The sequence below is a fragment of the Puma concolor genome, chromosome D2 (assembly GCF_028749965.1).
Source record: "Puma concolor isolate L17-30 chromosome D2, mPumCon1.1.hap2, whole genome shotgun sequence".
Taxonomy (NCBI): Eukaryota; Metazoa; Chordata; class Mammalia; order Carnivora; family Felidae; genus Puma; species Puma concolor.
In genome coordinates, this window is record NC_141677.1 from 4,387,529 (window position 1) to 4,394,715 (window position 7,187).

The 7,187-nt window shown below is 43.5% G+C and overlaps 1 non-coding gene across 1 annotated transcript; it reads left to right on the forward strand.

Moving 5' to 3' along the window:
• The first annotated feature begins 1,826 nt into the window (after window positions 1–1,826).
• TRNAV-UAC (transfer RNA valine (anticodon UAC)) lies at window positions 1,827–1,911 on the forward strand. Its single transcript has one exon. It is a non-coding gene; the product is annotated as a tRNA-Val (tRNA).
• Window positions 1,912–7,187: the final 5,276 nt, after the last annotated feature.

Here is a 7,187-nt window from a genome sequence, read left to right on the forward strand (position 1 = left end):
ACAGGCTCCAGGCTCCGAGCCATCAGCCCAGAGCCCGACGCGGGGCTCGAACTCACGGACCGCGAGATCGTGACCTGGCTGAAGTCGGACGCTTAACCGACTGCGCCACCCAGGCGCCCCTACTTTTCCCCATTGTTCTTAAGAAATTAGGAGTCTGCAACAGCTCCGAAATGCTGAATTTTCTTATCTAGAAAACCCAATAGCTGTCCCTTCCATTTGTGGTAGAATATTTAGCCACGGTCCTCCTGGTTGATAGGTGGGCTCCCTGGAATGTGTGCGAGCTGGAAATAGCTGTGCCTCTGGATGGCTGCTGATGAAAAGGGTCTCCCACAAGCCACCGTAGCCACTGAAGGAACACGGTTTTACAAGTCGTTACCCTCGTGAGATGCAAATACTCCTTTATAGTATTGGGAACTTGGTAAAAGTTAAGCAATTTCTGCACTTAATAATTTTATTTACTTTTGTCCCAGTGAGTCAAACTGCGGTGCTGTGAGTCTCCTGCTGTGTAACAAATTATTACTGCAGCCACTTCAACAAACACACATATATGATCTTGAAGTTTTCACAGATTGGAAGCCTGGGTACCACTTGGATGGGTCCCCTCCTCAGGGTCTCATGGGCTGTAATCAAGGTGATGGCCATCTCCCCTGAGGTCCAGGGTCCTCGCTAAGCTCACAGGGTTGTGGGCTGAACCCAGTTCCTTGAGGTTGTAGGACTGAGGGCCTCAGGATTTAAAAGACACGAGGTAGAAATTATGGTAAAGTCTCACATGGAAATTCTAGAGATAAAAAATAAAAGAACCAACAGAATACTTAATGGATGAGATGACCAGAAAATGAAACACAACTAAAAAGAGGCTTAGCAAACTGGAAGGTAAAATCAAGATAAAGTAGATGGCAGATAAGGATTTTTTTTTCATAAAGACTTTTAAAGAAAAGAAAAAAATAAATCAAAAGCCACACAGACATAGTGATGTGGGAAAAATGGTCTCTCCTATTGTAAGGATAAATGAGAAAGGAATAGGGCAAATTTCTGACAACTGTTAAAAATTACTGGAAGATATTAACCACAAAGGCAGCCGGTAAATTTTAAGAGATAGAAACTCCTACGTTTTGAAGATGTTAACTTACAGATTCAACACATGTTATACATCACAAACAAGATGAATAGAAACACCATAAATATCATATAAAATTGCTGAATATGAAAGAAAAGCATAAATGCAACCAGAACAACAGATACATGACTTTCCAAAGAGCGGCAAGCCGACTGAGGGCTGGCTTCTCCACAGAGATCGTCGGAGCTAGAAGACGACAGGATGTCAGGATGTCTCTGGTCCTGAGACCAGAGAGTGGTATCCACAGACACGGGTCAAGAGACATAATAAGAGTGCTCCTCGAGGAAATGCGGAAGAATGAAGAGTGACCGCACACGTTATGCTGATTTATTTAAATAAACTCCTCAAAACACTGTCTGCATAAAACAGCAATGACAGTATCGTTGGAGCTTTAAGTAGACAGTAATTTTTGTAATGGCCTAGAAGGAGAAAAAGGTTCAAAGTACTAGCATGTTCCAAAGCCCTGGAAATGAAAAAAAAAAAAAAATAGATGCAGCCACACAGGTTGGCACCATTTCTTGGCAGCGAAAACCCAAGGTTTCCAGTCACTTTTTTTCCCTATTTTATCTCAAAATCCTCCCCTACACCCCCCGTATTGTCAATCCTCTAGATGTTAAGCTGTGGCTTTGACCTTTAGGAAAAATTTCCCAGCTGTCCACCTAGGTTTCCAATTACATTACTCGCCAATTTAAACTAGAGTTTAGGGGGCGCCTCGGTGGCTCAGTCGGTTGAGTGCCCGACTTACGTTCAGGTTAGTATTTCACTGTTCGTGGGTTCGAGTCCCACGTGGGGCTCTGTGCTGACAGCTCAGAGCTTAGAGCCTGCTTTGGATTCTGTGTCTCTCTCGCTCTCTTACCCTCCCCCCTCACTCTACCTCTCAAAAACAAATAAATGTTAATTTTTTTAAATTACTCCTTTAGAGTGTTCAGATTTACACTCTACACTGAATCATCCCTGTTAGCAAAAACTTCAAAGTGAACATATCTAATGTCCCCACTCCTAGTAGAAGAGCAGATTAAAGGCAACTGACAATTCCATGCATTGAACTTTTGGTAAAGCCCAACTATGACATTCCATTTTATTAGTAAAAATCGAAGTCACTGCTTTTAAACTTATGACAACAGCACCAACTACAAAACTCTTACAATATGTCTGGGCTCCTACTTGTTTCTTCTCACCTGTGGTTATCAGCAGGATAATGCCTAATACAGGATGGAGAGAGTTTTCTTGATTTTGCTCATGTACCCAACACCTGAGCCATACATTATCCACAACAGCATATTACATATGCAATTTTGGAGCTTGTAACTTCACATAACCCAGCATTAAATGTAAAGCGTCTACAAAGACCAGCTCTCTCATCTCTAGCTCTATGAATTATCGTTTTATGTCAGAGCCCAGAAAAATGTACTTACTCTTTCTGATATTCTAGGGAAATGATCTACTCTGGGGCAAGGACCAAGACTTTAAATTTCATGAGCTGTATAAAAGGCTAAGCTTAAAAAAAATTCATGCCGTATAGCAATTTCCATATATCACAAAGTCCGTGAGTGGCTGCCGCATGATTCACATCCACACAACATACGGAGTGGTACATTACATAAGATAGTGGTTTCCACATATTGTGTATGGAATATATTCACTCCATCTGGATGTATTTCTTTTCAACTGCACCAATTTTGGTCAGAAAAGTGAAGCACCCTCTTGTACTGGTTCAAGAGGAAGCCGTATCTTCTGCAGAAGACGAGCAGGACTTCCAGCTTTCCAGGCTACACCACTGGTCCTGCCACACTTGCACAGGGTCAAGACGTTTCCCCTCACAGGGTGTGCTGACCAGTCTCAAGTCTGATTGGACAGGGCAGGGGGCTACTGGGAGCGCTCATAAACTCCAAGGCTCCAGTATTTGAAGATAAGATAACAGAGGGGCAGTTGGGAGGTTCAGTTGGTTAACCATCTGACTTCAGTTCAGGTCATGATCTCACAGTTCGTGGGTTCAAGCCCCATATCAGGCTCTGCACTGACAATGTGGAACCTGTGTGGAATTCTCCCTCTCCCTCCTCTTTGTCCCCTTCTGTGCTCTCTCTCAAAATAAAAACATTTTTTAAATAAAAAAAAAAGCTTAAAATAATAGATCCTGTAACTAGGCAGGTATGTCGCAATAAGTTCTTCTGCAGTATCTGAAACTACCATGAAAAACGATGTTGCTAAGATCTCTTGGCTGCAGATTACAGGCGTCCATCTTGAACCAGCCTAAGTCAGTAATTTAAGGATGCTAAAGGATCTTGGAAAACTCGGGAAGACAAATGGGACCTGGTCTTCACAACAGGCTAGAAAACAGAGCTCAGAACCATCATGATGTTTGGCTGTCTTCCGTGTGCACCCAACTGCAAATCCGCCTAGCTGCTCATCCGGCCGGTCCTGGCACACACCCTCACCCTCAGGCCAGCTCTGTTCAAAACAATGCAATTCCTTGCACAGGAAACTGATCTGGAAACCCAAAAGGGGCATATGACCTCAACTCTGTCAGTCACTCCCGGACTCCAAAATTTGAAAGCTTGGACCAACAATGAGAGGTTCAATACATTTTATGGTTGCCAACTATAACAAATAAAAATACAGGATTCTCGGTCACATTTGAATTTCAGAAAAACAATAAATAATTGTTAGCACATATTTCTGCCAAATAGTTCATGTGAAATTCAAATGTAACTAAGCGTCCTGTATGTTACCAGGCAATCCTGCACCTCTGGATGGTACTGGGACGTATTTAGGAGACTCCCAACCAATGGCCACTCTGTACCCAAGAGTCTCTGGTCCCCATCGTTCATTACTTGGTTGCAGAACATAAGGTGGTACCTAAGATCTCCCTCCTGAAACACTCTCCCTCTTCTTTTAGAAAGTCAGGGTAGTAAAAACATGTGCTCAAAACAGTGAAGAGCTGTTTTAACTCTGGAGACCTATGCACTTAGATTTTTAAAGGGCGGAAAGCATAGGGAATATTTCCACATTCCCTCTGGATATTTCTCTTCCCTATTCTACACGAAAGCAGAAAACCACAGAAATCACTGGGAAAATTCTTCAGCTTTCATAAATTTACTTGCAAAGCTCATCCCTAATCGTAGGTCAGAGTGTGGAGGATGCACTTGTAAATGGACCACTGGCTCGGCCAGCTTGGATGCGTGCAAAAACAACTCGGTACAAACTGAACGTGTATTGTAGAATTGCAACGTGAACGCTTAACTGGCTTTGGAAATACACGTTAATTCTAGCATGGGGTTGGTCTCAGTTTGAGTTATTGGCTTTTTCCTAGAAGGCGTCAATAAAAATCCAGTAAACGTATATTAGCTAAAAGCAAATTTCCTGGGATTACCCGACGCGACGTTAGCAAAACTAAATTAAAGGTCAAAATCACTTCTACAAGGTTTTGCTCAGCAATTTCCAAGTTTATTAATTAACAGCATCACTGAGATAATTCGTATGAAGATATCCAGCATTGCCATGTAAAAAATTACTGTTTGTAAATATGACCATTATTTATAATCTAATTTTTAATTAACAACTTGTAAATTTTTTTAAATAGATAACCCATTTGCTTAAAACTCATTAAGGGTGGAGCTCAGGACACAGTATTACTGCTTTGAGAAGATTCCTTAGGAAAGGAACCATTAAGGAGCTCCTGGGTGGCTTAGTTGGTTAAACATTGGACTCTTGATTTGGGCTCCAGTCATGATCCAACGGTTCATGGGATCAAGCCCCGCACCAGTCTCTGCACTGACAGTGTGGAGCCTGCTTGGGATTCTCTCTCTCCCACTCTCTGCCCCTTCCCCAGGCGTGCTCTCTGTCTCTCAAAATAAATAAATAAACATTAAATAAATGAACCATTTAATAAGCCCCAAGTTTAAAAGAGCTATTAAGATACTCTGAACATTTACACAAGTAATGAATGAAGTTTAGAAAAATGTGACATTTTGCTTACCAAACTGAAATTTTATTCAGAAAGTGAAAGTACTGGGGCCCCCGGGGGGCTCTGTCGGTTATACGACTCTTGGTTTCGGCTCAGGTCACAATCTCACAGTTTGTCAGTTCGAGCCCCACATGGGGCTCTGGGCTGACAGTTCAGAGCCTGCTTGGGATTCTCTCCCTCCTCTCTCTCTGGTCTTTCCCCAGTCACACAGTCTCTGTGTCTCTCAAAATAAATAAATTTTAGGGGGGGAGGAGAAAGAAAGCTAAAGTATTAATCTATAAAAAACAGTTAAGTATAATCTGCAAAATACTGGATGGGGAAAATGTCTCCTGGCCTCCAAAAAATAATGATATAGAATAAAAGTTTAATTTTGAAAATACTAAAACCATAAGAAGGCCTTTCAGTAACTAGCACGTTGGTTAACGTCACTGACTTAAACCCCTTTTCACTGAAACAGTCATGGAACAGTAATGAAGGAGTCCAGCCTAAGGACCTGCATGGATATAAAATCAACGGTGTTGGAAGTGGGCTCACAGTGCCTGGAAAGCAAATTTGGTTGTGCCCTCATCCAGATGAGTGACCCACGCAATCCACTTCCGTCCCCAATCCCTTCCCCTGGGATGATTGCTGTGTTATCTACGAGGCTCAAGTAAATGTGCTGTAACGGGGCCGTGCGGACGCTCCTGTGGTTCATAGGGCAAGGGCACGCCACAGGCCCATTTCGGCCAAGCTCCACCAGCCCGCTTCACTTCTCCCACAGGCTCACGGCTTGGCTGCATTTCACAGCCTCCCTGCATGGAGGGAGGGAACCTTGCCAGAAGTTACAGAGGCTGCTCTCAGGCCTGGTCTTTCAAAAACCTGTATGATCGTCTGTGCTGTCTTCCCCTTCCTCCTGGAGCCCTCAGATGCAGAGAACCCAATGGAAGATTCCAGACCTGAGAAGATAGGGGAGCCACCAGACGGGAGGTTCATGGGCTCCTGTGTGGCTGCAGGAAGGTGACCCCCTGAAGACCCCCGTGTTAGAGATTAAATCTCATCATGGCCAGTAATGGAGATGCTGCAGTTACATCAAGAGTTGGCCAATGAGATTAGCGCATGGGCAATGACTACTTCACAGATCCAAGCTGTTCCCAACTAAACGTGTGTAACGGAACCACTGCCATGAACAGAGAGATGGTTACAAGCAGAGATGTGACTGGGGCAGGGTCATTAACATCACTGTGATACCCTGACCTCTTACACAAGAGTGCCACATGATATAGTGTAGCAATCATAACTAACATTTCTAGAACGCAGGTTATATGCCAAACACTAGGTCAAGCATGTCACACGATTGATTTCAGTTAAAATTCAACATTAAATCTGTAAGGCGGGCATCATGTTTTTTTTTTTTTTTTTTTAAATGTTTTTATTTGTTTTTGAAGGAGAGAGAGAGAGAGAGAGCATGAGCGGGGGAGGGGCAGAGAGAGAGGGAGACACAGAATCCGAAGCAGGCTCCAGGCTCCGAGCTGTCAGCACGGAAGCTGACACGGGGCTCGAACCCACGAACTGTGAGATCATGACCTGAGCTGAAGTCGGACGCTTAACCGACTGAGCCATGCAGGCGCCCCAGGAAGGCATCATCTTTATCTCTATTTTCCTGAAGGAAAACCAAGGATCAGGGAGGTTAAATAACTCACCCATATTCATCCAGCCAGTATGTAGCAGAAAGACCTTGAACCATGTCTAACAACCAAACCCATGCAGTTAAACATTCCCTAAACCACAGCATGCAAAAAGGAGCGGGAAAGGCGGCCGGAACACCAGGAATCCAATCCCAGCTCCAGCGGCATAAGGGACTGCAGGAACTTGCAGCCAACTGTACCTCAGCCTGCTGTGGTCCCTCTGGTGCTAATATTTGTTTCTGTTTTGTTTTCTTGTCCAGGATTATAAAAATTTAAAGCGATAGAAGATTAACCACTTTCCAAGTCAGCTAAGCTCATGCTTATATGTTTACCCCTGAAATAGAGGACATTTCTTAAAATTCTGACCTTGTGACCTCAGATGAAAGATATAAAGCATGTGCCAATCTGTGTGAGCATCTATCTGTTCAGAGTACTCCTTTGG